Source organism: Pseudopodoces humilis, chromosome 12 (assembly GCF_049639895.1).
Source record: "Pseudopodoces humilis isolate 2021_Gansu_Grassland_sample_001 chromosome 12, ASM4963989v1, whole genome shotgun sequence".
Classification (NCBI taxonomy): Eukaryota; Metazoa; Chordata; class Aves; order Passeriformes; family Paridae; genus Pseudopodoces; species Pseudopodoces humilis.
The window spans coordinates 9,933,464-9,951,593 of record NC_142211.1 but is presented as its reverse complement, the minus strand read 5'-3'; the positions used below and the strand labels follow the sequence as shown (position 1 = coordinate 9,951,593).

The following is an 18,130-nucleotide window of genomic DNA, read 5'->3' as shown; positions in this document are numbered from 1 at the left end:
CTCCTTATGATTTCCCAGGCCACTTTCTCAAACTAGTCTGAGAAAGTTATACGGTGTTGGAGTCAGAGGCACGGAGAGTGTGCCCTTTTCTCTGATACCTGGCTCTGACATCCAAGAAAGCACTGAATTTTATATAACATCCTGAAAACAACTGTTAAAGTTAAATAGAAAAACTAGAAGTATAAATATGTAAATTAGAAAGTTTTCTTAAGTCACTGGGTGAAAAAGTTAACGTTTAGAGTTTAAGTTAGTTTAGAGAACAGATGACAAGATGGAGGATTTAGGGTGTTGTCTCTTGTCCTTCTTCTTTCTTCTTCATCTTCTTCTAGAGGTTTCTGGGTAGTAGTAGGTGATTGGATAGAAGATGCCGCTGTGCAGCACACAGGTGTTAGGTCATTGGGTCATTAAGAAAAATAATTTATTTGGCATCTGTTAATTGGCTAAATAGACATATAAAAAACCTTGAAGAAAATCTTTGTTAGCCATTTTGCGCCTATCTTAGTGCATGTAGCACCTTGTACCTTGTATACATGTAATGCAGATAAGAGAAGAATAAACAACCAAGTCCAAACAAGAGAGAAAACAGCCTCCCTCTCATCAACTTCAGTTCAAGGGAAAAAGAACCCAATCACGAATAGCCAATAGAGACAATGCGGCTTGCTTTTCCACAGACACTGTGCTCCCTGCTTACTGCTTGCATTTAGCAACCATAATTCTCCTTTTTTATTTTAGGGCAGAAAGGCAGCATTTGTAATCTCCTGCTGGGCCCTTGCAGGAAAGAGAACAAACATAGCACAAGAGGTCTCCTTTCAGTTATCAACAAAACCTTGAATGGACACCTATTTAGAATGATCAGTGAGATCCCCTGGCGTATGTTACTGAATCTTTGATGTACCACTGTCAAGTCTTGTTGTTTTTTCTTGCAAGGAACTGATGGCTAACTCTAATACAACTAGTTAAACTTACACAGCAAACAAAACATTGTTAGTCTGCTCAAAACTGACAGTCTAACTTGTCAGAAGGGAAGAATGCTCACTCTTTGCTTGTAGAAGGACCATCTGATTGATGATCAGTATCCTGATCATACCCGAAGGTCGCCTGTTGGCTGCTTTCTGCCTTTGGTGTCGCAGTTTAAGGTGAATGCACCTTGCAGGTATCCACCGTATCCCAGTATCTGTGGAAACGCATGCATACCCACGACCCCAAGTGATGAGCTCACATGGACCTTGCCACTTTTTAGTGGTTAGGTATCTCACCCAGACTTTCTCTTGAGGCAGATGCGTCTCACCTGAGGACTGCAACAAAAGGAAATGCTTCAAAATGACAGGGTTGTCAGAATTCTTTTGCATTGTGAGATGATTGATTGCATATAAAGCTTTCTCCAACCGACTGTGCGGGGTTTCTCCAGCCATTCCCTTTTTTTGTTTTTCCAGAATATGCTTTAGGGTACCCTGAGCATGTTCAACAATAGCTTGCCCAGTTGGAGAATGTGGAATATCAAATTTGTGCAAAACTCCCCACAATTGTAAAAACTGTCACGTTTTTTGTGAGGCGTAGACAGGACCATTATCAATTTTCACAGAAGAAGGTATGCCTAAGACCGCAAACATGATCTTCCAATGAGAAATAACATCACGACCTTTTTCTCCAGTGTGAGCAGATGCCCACACAGCAGATGAGAAGGTGCCAATAGACACATGCACATACTTAAACCAACCAAATTCAGCAATGTGAGTGACATCTGTTTGCCAAAGCTGCAAGGCCTTTAGACCCCTGTGGTTTACCCCCGCTGGTAAAGGTGCAGCAAGTCCATGACAGCGCAAGAGCTGACAATGTCACGAGCCTCAGTTGGTGTTAAGTGAAATTGCTTTTGCAGGGTATGTGCACTTTGGTGAAAAAAATCATGTGATGCCTTAGCTTGTGCAATTTTGTCAGGCTGAGGTGCTACCCATGCAGGGTTAGCTAACCTATCAGTCCTGGCATTACCTTCTGTTATGAAACCTGGTAAGCTGGTGTGACTCCGAATATGAAAGATGTAATATGGGTGAACTTGGGCTTGGATTACTCACCACAAAGATTTCAGCAACTGAAATAAGTGCTTGTTATCAACTTCTTTCAAAAGTGCACAATCCAAACGCTTGGTTAAACCTGCTACATAAGCAGAATCAGCGACCAAATTCAGTGGTACCTGAGAGAACCACTGGAATGCCACGGTCGCAGCCCTTAGTTTGACTAACTGGGCTGAGCCTGACTCGTGGCCTTCCAGCACTTGCCACTCAGATTCATCCTTCCACGTAACAATGGCTTTCCCTGCTCTTCCTGAACCGTCAGTGAAGATGGTGGGTCCTTGCACTGGCACCTGACTACTTTTTGGCTGAAAGGACAATTCAGCTGACTGCCAATTGCAATAGTTTGTGGCTGGGCAGATGGTAAGCCATCTGCCCTGAAAAGTTTTGCAGCGCACTCTGTAAGGAAGTGCTGTTGGTAAGACTCCATTCAAATGCCTCCTGTCGTATTGGGAGGATTTTTCCAGGGTCACCTGCCATTAACTGCAAACACCGCTGACGGCATTTAATTATCAATTGAGCAACCAATTCAAATAATGTGGGCGCTCTCTTTTTCGGTTTATGGGGCAGAAAGACCCATTCCAAAATGTGCAAAGGATCAGACCATTGTTCACTCCATTGGCCAATGATACCTGTAGGATGAGAATCTGGCTAGGTAGTTTAGGGCAAATTAGGAAGGAAAACTCCAAATGGGAATTTCCCCAGGGAAATGCCCCTCCCCACTAACTGGTCCGGGAAAAGAAAAAATTCCTTAGAGAGAAGTGGAAAAAGCTGTTTATTTAACAGAAATTGAGTAATATTAAATAATAAAACCTCTTGCTGTTCGATGGGATGGCAAGTCTAGGAAGAAAAGTCCTTTTCATGTGGTGTAGCTCGGCTCGCTCAGGTTCTTATCAGTCCCTCCGGCGCTGGAAAGTGCCGAGGCCCAGGCCCCGGTGGGCCACAGGCGTGAGCTCCTGGGGTTTGGCTGGGTGTTCAGTCCAGAGCAGGCTTGCACAGATCCAAGAAAATTGGGAAAAAAACAAACAAAGGTCCAGGGAACTCCTCTGCCTCAGCTAGCTAAAACTAACTAAAAGCCAGAGAGAAGCTCTGTCCCGCTGTCTGTCCGTGCTGCAGATACCACAGTCCAGGAGCGAGATGTGTGGGAGTGATGTTTTTCCTTAACACAAACTGCGCGCTTCTTCTTCCCCCTCTCTTGCTCTCAAAGCCAGTCTTAAAGGTGCAGAACTTAATATATAACATAAACCAGACGATTGGGGATACCAGTATCATAAAGTCACCCCAGGACATTCCACCCCTTATCCCCATATCGTCAACTTATTATCAAAATTAATATATATATATTTTAACCCTACAACACATACATTATATACAGACAAGGGCATTTATTCATGATTTTCACCTAACCATCAGATCTCCCTGAGGTACACATTGTGTTGTTCCATCTTTCCGCATTATCCACCATGTGCAACCCGGTCCTTGAGCAAAAACAACTCCACGAATAGGTTTGTCTGTACTTGAAGTAGAATTGATCCAAACTGTCTTTCCTAACAAACCTCTGAGATGTACTGCTGGGACTTTGTCTCCGTCTACTTTATGCAGGGGCTCGGATTGGGCTGGGCCTGCTCGATTGGTGGAACCTCGGGTATTAACTATCCAGGTGGCCTTTGCTAGATGCTGCTCCCAATTTTTGAAAGATCCCCCACCCAACGCTTTCAAGGTAGTCTTTAACAGTCCATTGTACCTCTCCACTTTTCCCGCAGCAGGTGCATGGTAGGGGATATGGTACACCCACTCAATGCCATGTTCCCTAGCCCAGCTGTTTATAAGGTTATTCTTGAAATGAGTCCCATTGTCTGACTCAATCCTCTCAGGGGTGCCATGCCTCCAAAGGACCTGCTTTTCAAGTCCCAGGATGGTGTTCCGGGCAGTGGCATGAGGCACAGGGTAGGTTTCCAACCATCCAGTGGTGGCTTCTACCATTGTGAGCACGTAGTGCTTGCCTTGGCGGGTTTGGGGCAGTGTGATGTAGTCAATCTGCCAGGCTTCCCCATATCTATATTTGGACCACCGTCCACTGTACCATAGCGGCTTCAACCTCTTGGCCTGCTTGATCGTGGCACACGTCTCACAGTCATGGATAACCTGGGAAATACTGTCCATGGTTAGATCCACCCCTCGGTCTCGTGCCCACTTATAGGTGGCATCTCTACCCTGATGGCCTGAGGCATTATGGGCCCATCGAGCTAGGAACAACTCTCCCTTGTGTTGCCAATCTAAGTCTATCTTTGACACCTCTATCTTTGCAGCCTCATCCACCTGCTCATTGTTTCGGTGCTCTTCATTAGCCCTACTCTTGGGGACATGGGCATCTACATGACGGACCCTCACAGACAGTTTCTCTACCCTGGTGGCGATGTCCTTCCACTCATCAGCAGCCCAGATTGGCTTTCCTCTGCGTTGCCAGTTGGCCCTTTTCCACCTTTCCAGCCATCCCCACAGAGCATTGGCTACCATCCATGAATCAGTGTAGAGGTAGAGTTTTGGCCACTTCTCTCTTTCAGCAATGTCCAGGGCCAGTTGAACAGCTTTGAGTTCAGCAAGTTGGCTTGATCCACCTTCTCCTTCAGTGGCCTCTGCGACCTGTCGTGTGGGGCTCCATACGGCTGCTTTCCACTTCCGGTTCATCCCTACGACGCGACAGGAACCATCAGTGAACAGAGCATAGTGTGTTTCTTCTGCTGGCAGTTGGTTGTACGGTGGAGCTTCTTCAGCTCGTGTCACTTGTTCCTGCTCCTCTTCATCAATGAGACCAAAGTTTTCACCTTCCGGCCAGTTTGTAATTATCTCCAAAATCCCAGGGCGATTTGGGTTTCCTATACGGGCGCGCTGCGTGATGAGGGCGATCCACTTGCTCCATGTAGCGTCGGTGGCGTGGTGGGTAGAGGGAACCTTTGCTTTGAACATCCACCCCAGCACTGGCAGTCGGGGTGCCAGGAGGAGTTGTGCTTCTGTGCCAATCACTTCTGAGGCGGCTTGAACTCCTTCATAGGCAGCTAAGATTTCCTTCTCTGTGGGAGTGTAGTTGGCTTCGGACCCTCTGTAGCTTCGGCTCCAGAATCCCAGTGGTCGGCCTCGAGTCTCCCCAGGCACTTTCTGCCAAAGGCTCCAGGACAGACCGTGGCTCCCGGCTGCAGAGTAGAGCACGTTCTTCACGTCTGGTCCTGTTCTGACTGGGCCAAGGGCTACTGCATGAGCGATCTCCTGTTTGATCTGAGCAAAGGCTTGTTGTTGTTCAGGGCCCCACTGGAAAGTGTTCTTTTTGCGGGTGACCAGGTAAAGAGGGCTCACAATCTGGCTGTACTCAGGAATGTGCATCCTCCAAAAACCTATGGCACCTAGGAAAGCTTGCGTTTCCTTCTTGTTGGCTGGTGGAGACATTGCTGTGATCTTGTTGATGACATCAGTAGGAATCTGACGCCGTCCATCTTGCCACTTTACCCCCAGGAACTGAATTTCACGAGCTGGTCCCTTAACTTTGCTCTTCTTGATGGCAAAACCGGCTTTCAGGAGAACCTGGATGATTTTCTCTCCTTTCTCAAAGACCTCTTCAGCCGTCTTTCCCCAAACAATGATGTCATCAATGTACTGCAGATGTTCTGGAGCCTCACCCTTTTCCAGGGCAGCCTGGATCAGTCCATGGCAGATGGTGGGGCTGTGCTTCCACCCCTGGGGCAGTCGGTTCCAGGTGTACTGCACTCCCCTCCACGTGAAGGCAAACTGAGGCCTGCATTCTGCTGCCAGAGGAATGGAGAAAAATGCATTGGCAATGTCAATAGTGGCGTACCACTTCGCTGCCTTGGACTCCAGCTCGTACTGGAGCTCCAGCATGTCCGGCACGGCAGCGCTCAGAGGTGGAGTCACTTCATTCAATGCACGATAGTCCACAGTCAATCTCCATTCTCCTTCAGATTTACGCACAGGCCAGATGGGGCTGTTGAAGGGTGAGTGGGTTTTACTGACCACCCCTTGGCTCTCCAGCTCTCGGATCATCTTGTGGACGGGAATCACAGCATCTCGAGTTGTTCTATATTGTCGGCGGTGCACCGTTGAGGTGGCAATTGGTACTCGCTGTTCTTCCACTTTTAGGAGTCCTACTGCAGATGGGTTCTCTGACAGTCCAGGCAAAGTGTTCAGTTGCTGGACACCCTCTGTCTCTACAGCTGCTATCCCAAATGCCCACCTAAGCCCCTTTGGGTCCTTAAAATACCCACTTCGGAGGTAGTCTATGCCCAAAATGCATGGAGCCTCTGGGCCAGTCACAATGGGGTGTTTCTTCCACTCATTCCCAGTCAGGCTCACATCAGCTTCCACTAAAGTAAAGTCCTGTGATCCCCCTGTCACACCAGCAATAGAAACAGATTCTGCCCCTACATATCTTGATGGGATTAGGGTGCACTGTGCACCAGTGTCAACCAAGGCCTCATATTTTCGTGGTTCTGATGTGCCAGGCCAACGAATCCACACAGTCCAAAAGACACGGTTTTCCCTAGCCTCTACCTGGCTAGAGGCAGGGCCCCTCTAAGCCTGGTTATCCTTCTTTTCTTGGGTATATGTCTTGGAGGTTCCTTCAAGGGAGTCAGACATGTCATCATCATACTTGTCAGTTTGACTACAGGCTACTGGAGCGGCTTTCTTTTTGGTAGAGTATCCCCCCTGAGTCTTGCTGTCTTCCAATTCAAGCATCCGTTTTGCCAGAGCAGCAGTAGATTTTCCATCCCATCTTTTCATGTTTTCTCCACAGTCACGTAGGAAAAACCACAGCTCAGCTCGTAGCTTTTTCTCTCTATCTGGGGAACTTCTGCGTTGAGTACCAGGGCTCCTGGTCTGTACTGCCGAGACTGGAAGAAGGTCCTCCCTGAGTTTCTTGAGATTCTCCTCTATTTTGTTTTGGAAGTTTTGCATATCTGTTCTCACAGTTGCAATTGTTGCCTGCATGGGGCCATGCACGGTATCTGCATATGCTCGAAGCTTCTTCGCCATATCCAGCACAGTCTCCTCCCGGTCATCCCGCTTCATTGTTGCTAAAGCAGAAGCGTATTCTTGTGGCCCAAGTCGAACAAGTTTTCGCCACATCACAGATGTACATGGCACCAAGTCTGGATTTCTAGTACCTAAGTCACCCACAAAGACAATCTCTACTATTGCCATTTTCTCTCAAACGCTGAATGCCTTGTTCTATGGTTTTCCAACGAGTTTGCTGTATATAGAGATCGTCTGCACACAGATATCTTTGTGCCACGCTTCTTAGGACCCGTTCCCAGAGACTATAAGGGTCAGCCCCCCTCATCATCTCCTGGTCAATAACCGGATCGTGTGACAGGGACCCCAGATGCCTCGCTTCAGTGCCATCCAGAACTGTAGCCTCACCTGCAGCATCCCACAGACGGACTAACCAACTAATTATAGATTCATCAGCTCGTCGAGTGTAATCTTTTCTCAGGCCACGAAGGTCCTTCAGGGAGAAAGGTTCACCAGTGCCTTCTGATTTTTGATCAGTTGCTGGTCTTGAGGGTCCTTCCCCCGCATCACCATTATCATCATCTACTGGCCGATCGGTTTTTGGTTTTGAATTTCATGCCTCTCGTGGCAGGAGCAACAGACACTGGCTTAGGTTCACTGTCTGGTTTGGCTGCTGGCTTGGCTGCAGCCTGAGTGACTGGGGTAGCTGCTGATTTATCTGCCTGCCCTACAGTATCTAGCAGCGTGCGATAAGCATATGCTAGGGCCCAGCTTATTGCAATGATATTTTTCTTCTTAGAATCATCACAGCAATTCTCTTCCAGATATTTCCCTACTTCATCTGGGTTCTGAATTTGTTCACGTGAAAATTCCCAGGCTGGGGGATCAGAAAATTCCTTCAGAGTTCGGCCAATTCTCTCCCATTCTCTACACCAATCAGGATTTCCCACACCTGAGTCTACTTCTGGGGCAGGGGTCTCGTTGGCTCCTCTGGATATCTCAGCCCTCACTCTAGAGAAGTTGCAGACCATATAGAGGAAGCTCAACAGCTGAACTACCAGGAAAGTGACCAGGAATGTGGTATCCTTAACACTCAGGGGAAACTGGATATTCTCAAAGAGGGACATAACAGATTCAAAGGAGAAGAAGGAAAGAAAAGGCTGAAAAGCCTCATCCCCTGGTCTTCCTCTAACAAACTGTGTGCAATTACCAATAAACTCCCAAAATGTGCTACTGGGACTGGGAGGCAGGGTCGGGCGAAGAAACCATAAACCAAACATACCTGACAGAAACTTCAGTAGTTCTATAAACTTCCTATAAATCATTATCACCGAGCCCAGCACAATAACCATTCTAATCCGTGCCCCTCTACTGTGAAAGAGGGCAAAGACAGGTATTAAAACCTCAAAAACTTTTAGGGACCAGGTCCACATGAAGGCCTCCACCCCAAGAGACATTATGTATCCAAACAACATGGCTACTGACTGCTTTATCCCAATACAGAATAAATACAACCAACACTCAGTACAGGTTTTTCCACTTTCTCGAGCCCCACGTTGGGCGCCAAAAAAACTGTATTTGTCTTAGTTTAGGGCAAATTAGGAAGGAAAACTCCAAATGGGAATTTCCCCAGGGAAATGCCCCTCCCCACTAACTGGTCCGGGAAAAGAAAAAATTCCTTAGAGAGAAGTGGAAAAAAGCTGTTTATTTAACAGAAATTGAGTAATATTAAATAATAAAACCTCTTGCTGTTCGATGGGATGGCAAGTCTAGGAAGAAAAGTCCTTTTCATGTGGTGTAGCTCGGCTCGCTCAGGTTCTTATCAGTCCCTCCGGCGCTGGAAAGTGCCGAGGCCCAGGCCCCGGTGGGCCACAGGCGTGAGCTCCTGGGGTTTGGCTGGGTGTTCAGTCCAGAGCAGGCTTGCACAGATCCAAGAAAATTGGGAAAAAAACAAACAAAGGTCCAGGGAACTCCTCTGCCTCAGCTAGCTAAAACTAACTAAAAGCCAGAGAGAAGCTCTGTCCCGCTGTCTGTCCGTGCTGCAGACACCACAGTCCAGGAGCGAGATGTGTGGGAGTGATGTTTTTCCTTAACACAAACTGCGCGCTTCTTCTTCCCCCTCTCTTGCTCTCAAAGCCAGCCTTAAAGGTGCAGAACTTAATATATAACATAAACCAGACGATTGGGGATACCAGTATCATAAAGTCACCCCAGGACAGTAATAAAGACAGTGATATCAATGGAGGGATCTACTTAGTAAACTTGACGAGCAGAGACAGCTTGTTGTACATCCACCAGCGCTCGCTGCACTTCAGGAGTCAGCTCTCGAGGCGAATTCAGATCAGGGTCCCACTTTAAAATATTGAACAATGGGGATAACTGTGCTGTGGTCAGCCCCAAGTAAGGACATAACCACATGATGATACCCATCAACTTCTGGGCATCATTCAGAGTCTTGATAGAATCTGTGAATTGCACCTCCTGATGGTAAATGGTTTGATCTAAGATTTTGACTCCTAAGTATTTCCAAAGAGGATGCTGTTGAACCTTCTCTGGAGCCACCTGCATGTGGACCTGATTTTTTTGAGTCTGAGAGAGCTCCAGCCTGTGAGTGGCTGATCTGTTCCCAAGGGAAAGTCTCTTGAGATCATCTCTCGCTCAAGGACTATTATTGTAAAAAATTTCATTTTCTCAAAATACTTCTGTACAGCTGTGGTTAGTGTGTTTCCTCTTGTCCCACCAATGGGACAGAGAGGTGGTGCTCCCTTTACCAATCATGTTAAACCTGTATCGCAATACCCTATAAAAAGCTGAAAAGTTTGGATAATAAAGCTTTCCTGAGCATCTCGTTCTGGATGCTGTGAATGAATCCACCCTTCTACTTCGTGTCCAACAGCGACACCTGCAGACCATAAGAAAGCAGGGCATTGAACAGCTGGGGCTGTATCCTCAGCAGTTCGTCCTGGGTGGATGCTGCCACCAGGATGTCATCCATGTAATGATAGCAGAATGCCTCAGGGAACTGCTCGAGGACCCCGGACAAGGCCTAAGCCACATATCATTGACAGATAGGCTGTTCTTGCAGCCCTGTGGCAAAACCTTCCATTGGTACCTCTGCACAGGTTCAGCATTGTTAATTGTAGGTACCATGAAAGCGAATTTTTGCTTGTCATCAGGATGCAAAGGAATCATAAAAAAACATTCCTTTAAATCAATGATCAGAATTGTCCACCCCATAGGTAGCATGGTAAGTGGGGGCGTGCCAGGCTGCAGTGCCCCCATGCTTTCCATGACTGCATTGATCCTCCAGAGATCCTGTAACAATCTCCACTTCCCAGATTTTTTCTTGACCACAAAAACAGGACTGTTCCAGGGACTAGTGGAAGGTTCCATGTGTCCCTGCTGCAATTGTTCCTGGACTAATTAACGAAGGGCAACTAACTTCTCTTTTGCCAGGGACCACTGGTTTTCCCAGATGGGTTTGGTCACCAGCCACTGTAAAGGCAGCATGGAATGCTGTGTGCCCTTCACCACAGCGGCCCCCATCAAAAATGCATCCCAATCCATACCCCCCATGCTGCCTATATATCCTGCCTCCAGAGGTTAAGTGGAGCTGCAGTGACATAAGGCCAGACTGTAGCTGTTTGCCTCTCTGGGTTTTTGATCATCACAGACTGTTGGCTCACAAAGGACAGTGTAGCACCTCCCAGACCCACAATGGCTGAATCAACAGAAGTCAAGGGACAGGATAGAGGCCACGCAGGGAAGGAGATGATTGTCAGGTCTGTGCCGGTGTCGATGAGACCTTGGAGCTGGATCTGAGGTGGGCTGGCATTTGGTAGACTGAGGGTACACGTCATTTGAGGTCTCTGATTGGAAATGCATGCAGACCAGAAAACCTACGGCAGTCCAGTAGATCCAAAGCCACCATCTCCATGAGTCCAGTCAACAGTCCTAGGAACACAGGACTTAAAAGGCACAAGTTGAGCAATGCGTGTCTTTTCAGGTATAGTAACAAGGGGGGTGGGTGTGGAAACCATGGCACAGATTTGTCCTGTAAAGTCAGCATCAATGACTCCTGGATGCACAAAGATCCCCTGTACGGTTGCACTAGATCTTCCGACAAACAGTGCACTTAATCCTTGACCCAGAGGGCCAAATGCATCCAGGGGAACCTTATACACACGACTAGAATCTAGTGTGACTGTTGCTACGGTGTGTAAATCCACCCTGGAAGATCCTTGGGTGCTGTCACTAAGCTGTCAGTAGGCCTGTGTGGATGTAAAAAGCAAGCAAGGAACAGAGCCTGTATGAAACTGAGTCACAGAGGCTTCTCACTCTGGCCTGAGAAACATGAGAAAGAATCCAAACAGTCCTTGGTAAAGGACAACAATCTTTGCAGGTGGTGTTTAGGAAAGCAGTCAAGGGGTGGTGTTCCACTTAACCAATGGTGGTGATGTGTACCTTTAATGACCAATGAGAGTTTTACCTCTCGGACCTTCTCGAACATGTGTATAAAAGAAGATTAAGAATAATAAACTTTGCTCTCTTGGACAATGCAGCTAAGAGAGTCATGTCACACTGCCTTGCTGTTCCTAATATAGTGCAACAGGCTTGCACTGGAGCTGTGCCCTGGGAACTCATTTGTGTCAGAACACAGCTCCCTTGTGTGCTCCTGCTCAAGTTTCCTGAATCAATCAAAAACTGACCATTGGCATGGTATCTAGATTTACATTGGCTCGCAAAATTACCTGGCTTGTTACATCTAGCACACAAGAAATTACCCTTTCCTTTTTTCTTGTGCTTCACCTGTTAAGCCTTACTCTGAGCATCTCTTTGCTTCTGGAAACCACCCTGATGGCCCCCTTGTTTTGATGTTAAAGCAGCAGCCAAAGCAGACATTTTGTACTCTACAGAGCTTACTTGGGCATATGCTTGGACCATCTCTGTTATTGAGAGGTCCCCTGGAAGAGCCTCTATGATCTTCCTGCAGTCTTCATTAGCATTATCCCTTGCTAGTTTACACAGGATCTGTCTCAGGTTATCATCCTCAACCTGTTTCTCTAAGGTCACTGCTATTTTCTCAACAAATGGAAAGAATGGTTCCTTTAAACCTTGAGTGATTTTCACATATCATGACCCAGGAGCAGCTGTTTCTATAGTCTTCAGCATTGCTCCGATACTGATTTTCTGTCCCTGTTCAAGGACTCTAGGGTCCCAACGGGCCTGGAGATCAGGATTGGAATAATCACTTATTCCTATAAGGACATCCAGTTTAACACCATGTCTGGGATCATGTACAGGCATACCCATGTTCTCATTTGCAGCTCTTTGAGCCATCTGCCTCCGATTATCCTCAAAGACTCTAAATTGCACAGGTTGGAATAACACTTGAGCCAGGTGTCTAATATCAAATGGAGCAAGCAGATCAGTGCTTATCAACTTGATAATCTGCATAACTTCGGAAGAGCCAAGTCCTTATTGTGCCACTTTACTTTGTATATCCTGTACTACCTTCCATGTGATCACATCATGCCTGTCAGTCTGTCCCCTGTTCAGGGCAGCCTTAAACACAAGGAAGTCTTGGACAGCCCCTTGTGGTGCCCCACCGACTTCCTAATCTGTCTGCATCTCTTCATCAGAGCCCGAAGTGGCTCCTGGTCCTCTCTCTATTTCTCTCCCCCCAACACCCATGTCATTAATAATTCCGGTTCCTGGTGTTCCCAGCCTCTCGAGTAATTCCCAATTTCCCATTATCCAGAGCTCGCTGTTTCACCATGTCCCAAAAGCGTCCTGGATGCTTTGAATGTACGGTCACCTGACACTGTGGTAGCATCCAGAGATGGCTCTGGGACGATCTCGCAGCTTGGCAGTTTCAGTGCTCAGCTACAAGACTTGTGCACTGCTGCGGGGTGGAGTGTTGGTCACTGGCTGGATCACTGTCCCTGTCCTGGGGCAGCAGCACATGAGATGATGCGCAGGAAGCGGAGGAGGGCAGGCTGGCCAGAGATGTGGAGGCAGGGGGCAGCTGCTGCAGGCTGTTGCTCAGAAACAGCAGAAGGCATGGTGGCAGAGCAGCTGTAGTAGGCAGGAGGAGGAGGCAGTGCCAGCACAGGTCTGGGCCCTGTAGCTGGAAGCAGAGGTGCCAAGGGGCCAGCGGTCTGAAGCGGCGGTTGCCCAGCAAGGCTGGCACATGCACAGGCCCCACGGATGGAAGTTGGGGGGCCAAAAGCACGTCCCCCCCACCGCACTGGCGGTCTGCTGTGGGACTGCTGTACTGTCCCTTGAGATGCAGGAGAAAGGGGCACAGAGGGCACAGGGGGGCCGAAGGGAACCATCAAGAGAGAAGGCCCTACTGATAGTAAAAGATTGTAAAATCATAGAAATTAGGGGAGTTAGCAAGTTAGGCGTGGCAAGCCCTAGGAAAAGTGCTAAAAGTAGGCCCTGGGAAATGTTAGGCCTTGTACTTGCTAAACATCATGTCAAACTGCACCTGTGTAGTCAGTATATGATAAATTATATAATTGTTAGATGAGTTTACATATAATTATTGTTTAAATAATCATGAGAAACTATGTTAGGGGCTTTGGGGATATCACAAGAAATCCATGCTTGGGTAAAATCAGTGCATACAATAGAACAATGTAAGTTTAATAATTAATATGTAAGTTACATAACAATAGAGTATAAAAACGTTCAGATCAAAACCAAGTCAGGTCAGATTTGGGTATGCGTACCCCTGACAACCAGAGCTCTTCAATAAAGCCCCTTCATATAATCATTCCATGATTATGTGTTCCTGAACGCTAACATTTTGGTGACCCTAGATGGGACCTTGTGAGTACTGCTGAGCGAGCTCGTGGCCCGATCGTGCTCCAGCCGGCACTGAGGGATTCTCGGGGTGCCCATCAGCCACAACCATCTCTGCTGCTCACAACGTCTCTGGGAGAAGAGGTAAGATGCTTTTACTTTGGTTTGGTTTGGTTTGGTTTGGGTGCCTGCCAATAAGACACAGTGTAAGCTATGCATGGTTGGGCTATAAGGAATTCCTGTTGGTATTGTTTAGGCAAGGTCCATCAGACGACTGCGAAAGCGTCTCAGGTTTGGCATTTGTGGTGTATTGTAGTTGTAATATGGAGAAGATTAAAGGGGTTTTGGGCAGCGATGCTCCCATACCAGGTACTTCTCCTTTGGGGTGCTTATTAGCACATTGAAAACAAGGTAACTTTGGGGAAGAATTACATAAGACTAAGTTAATTTCAGCAAGATGTCCCCACAGAATAAGACCCCAGCGACCCCGTCTCATCCATTTGTAGCTATAACCCCCCTCTTCTCTCTCGCTTTACTTTGTTTTCTTTATCTTTCTCTCTCTCCTCTATTGCATAACCCTTGTTGTTGGCACTAAAATAAAAATACATTACTGTTGTTGTGATTTAAACTGAAATCCCTTGTGTCCTTTTTGCACTCTGAGATCAAACGAACCTCTCACAAGTCCCACTCGCGTTAGCAAATCATGACATTTAAACTGGAGTCACGGACAGGATTTCTGAGATATAGAAGGGGCTGCAGGTTTTGTTGTGCAGTCTGTATTAAAGGACATCTTGCTCCAGCGGCACCTAGCCCAACACTCCCAAAAGAATGAGCGATGTCTAGAAAGCAATGGGGGTGACTCGAATTTCCCACAAACTGCACACGCCGAGGTGGAAAGAACCCTACACTCACTGGAGGGCTCTGTCCGCAGAATTTCGCAAAAGATCTCTCAGTGCAAAAGGGAGGGACTGTTTTTTGTTGTTGTGTGTATGAATTTTGACTGCTTGGTGTAGCGAAGAGATAACCAGAATTTTAAACTGAAAGAGAGTTTCCCAAGCAGGTTTCGTCTTTCTACCCTTACAGGAAAGCAAAAAGCTCTGTGTGTGTGTGCATAATTTAAGTTTATACCTCCCGGTAGTGATTTTTCCCTTTGTAAAAATGACTGAAAACGGCAGTGCAGAAGTTAAAGCTGCATTTTATGCATGTTATGCTCGGTTAGCAAAACACAATGCCAGACCTCCGGGAAGAAAAAGTTGGTGCTTAATAATTGGTTTAATTTGGAAAATGTGATTGATAGAGTATGTTTTTTAAAACATGAATCAAATTTTAAATTGGGCAAAAATAAAACTATACTCTGCTCAGTTTTGGGAGCTTGTCTTACAGCGGCTATAGAAACTCACTTTAAGTGATAAAGTGAGGAAAGGACTATAATAGACTCCCTCCAAAACCTAGTTAAAATTTTGCAAAACCAATTGGATGAAGAAAGGAGTAAGATCAATCTGTTGTGAGCAGCCATCCATGATAAAAATTAAAAAATGCTGACTTGCTAAAAGAAACAAGAGAGGGAAACCCCTCTCATTAATCAAATTTACCCTCGAAAGGAGCTAACTTGGATTAAATTGTGGGGAACACTGGTGTCCTAGTTTGAAACCTCTAATTAAAACAGAATATAATTATATCAATGATGAAGGTCTTGATTCGCATATAACCACTAAAAAACCCCCCGTACACTACTACTGAATTGGCTAAGTTAAATGAGTACAGGCGTCTCCCTCATGAGTCAGAGACACAGTACATTTTCCGAGTGTCTCTCATAGGACGAGATCAAATTCGATTGAGAGAATGGGAAGCCAGTGGGTACTGGGGACAGGAAGTCTTCTTAACAACAGGAGACAGATGTAACCCATAGTCCCTATCTCAGCATGCAGCTTATTGGGCAGAGGGGCTTAACCCCTTGGAAAGGGGGACTGCATTGCTATAGTGAGTACCCCATACCAACAGCTGGAAAATATTCACAATGCTGTCTGCTTCCAAATGATACACAAAAGAAAATTAATTGCGATTAGTTGTTATGATCACCAATGTTGTTACCTGTGAAAACTGAAATTATGACCCCTTTAATTCAAGGCCTTCCAGAATCACTTAAACCCACAGCAAATTTCCTCCAAAAAAAAACCATTGCAGCTATAACGCCTGTGGACAGACTAGATAGATTTCTTGGGAAACCTGACTGATTGACTTGGTTCCACTGATCCTGGGTTTACTTCCTTCACCACCCCCTCTCAGCCGACAGGTTCAAAATTGCATTCTGCTGCTAGAAACCATAAAATGTGGACATGGAGAAAAGTTGCAAAAGAGCTAATTAATTACAGTAGAAATTATGGATCTGTAAAAATCCCAGAAGAAAAATCAGAGAAAGCAAAGGGTGTTAGATACATTAGTTCTCTTAACGAAAACACAGAAAAGGGAAAACAAACCTCTAACCACCAGTATTGGTGGTCTCTAGAGATAAAGAAGGGGGTCCCCAGAAAGGTAATGGATGGCTTATCACTTAAAAGTTGAGTAAAGTAGTTTCTAATTGGCACTGTCCCAAGTTCATTGTATCAAATGCCCCCACTGTACAACCCAGCACACCTCCACAGGCTCTGGGCTGTGAGCCAAGACACTCTCCTTCTCAGCTTCAGGGAGTGGAGCCCAAACAGCCTCAGAATCAGGGAAATTGGTAACTCTGCCTCTCATGGGTGAGCAGAGAGGCAGAGGTTGGTTGCATTTAAAATGCTCACTAGAAATAACAAAACTAGAGACATACTGATTACAGCAATAGTGGGTCCTAAACGTGCACCTATTACGTCTGTAGTTAACACTAGAGCCCGAATTTCTGTGTTGACCAACACAGACTAGTACTTGATTTGAGAGCAATAAATAGAATAACTAAAGATATTTACCCAGTGGTAGCTAATCCTTGCACATTGTTAACATACGTAAAAGAGAAATATAAATGGTTTACTGTAATTGATTTAAAAGATGCCTTTTTCTGCATACCCCTTGACAAAGAAAGTATGAAACTGTTTGTCTTGGAATGGGAAAGTCCAGAAAAGAGAAGGAAAACTCAGCTCACCTGAACTCGACTCCCACAAGGATACAAGAACAGTCCAACACTATTTGGAAGTCAGCTGGTGAAGGAGCTGGAGATTTGGACTGAGAATGAGCAAGTACCGAGAGAACAATACCTGCTGTTACAGTATGTTGATGATATACTGATAGCTACAGAAGAGAAAACAACCTGCATAAAGGTAACAATTGAAATTTTAAATCGACTGGGAATGGGAGGATATAAGGTGTCTAAAGAAAAGGCACAAATTGCCTGAAAAACTGTGATTTACCTGGGATGTGAAGTCTCACAAGGGCAGTGTAAGCTGGGTACTAATTGTATTCCAGCTATTTGTGCTATTCCAGAACCCCAGAACCTGCATAAGCTGCGAATTTTCCTTGGGATGTCAGAGTGGTGCCACCTGTGGATCATGGACTATGGACTAATTGCAAAATCCTTTATGAGGCCCAAAAGACGCAGCCGTTTACCTGGGGCAAACCACAGAAGGAGGCCTTCCCCAAACTGAAGGAGGCATTGACAACTGCTGCATTAGGATTGCCTTAATTTTCCAAAGATTTTCACCTGTTTGTTCATGAAAGACTACACCTAGCACTGGGGGTGCTGGCATAACTTTTGGAAAGCTGGAAAAAGCTGGTAGGCTGCTTTTCCAAACAACTTGACAATGTGAGTGCCAGATGGCCGTCATGCCTGTGGGCAGTTGCAGCCACCGTGATGCTGATACAAGAAGCTAAAAAAATCACTATGGGTAGACACATAAATGTCTACATGCCACATATGGCAACCACTGTTTTAGAACAAAAGGGGGGCCATTGGCTATCTCCAAGAAGGATGATGAAATTCCAGGTAATCCTGACTGAGCAGAATGATGTCACACTAAAGACATGTAACCTTTTGAATCCTGTTTTGTTCCTAGGCACCACAACTGAAGAAGGCCAATTAAAAGCATGACTGTGTAGAAGTAATAGAGTACACCTATTGGGCAAGAGAAGATCTGAAATACATCCCACTAGAGCAACCAGAGTGGGAGCGATTCACAGATGGAAGCAGCTTCGTGGAGAATGGAACCAGATACACTGGATATGTGGTAACTCTCGGGCTATTGGGAATGGCGAGAAGAACG

The 18,130-nt window shown here is 46.1% G+C and overlaps 1 pseudogene; it reads right to left on the bottom strand.

Annotated features, from left to right (window-relative positions):
- Positions 1-11,409: 11,409 nt before the first annotated feature.
- LOC148183360 (endogenous retrovirus group K member 6 Gag polyprotein-like) lies at positions 11,410-12,545 on the bottom strand (annotated as a pseudogene).
- Positions 12,546-18,130: the final 5,585 nt, after the last annotated feature.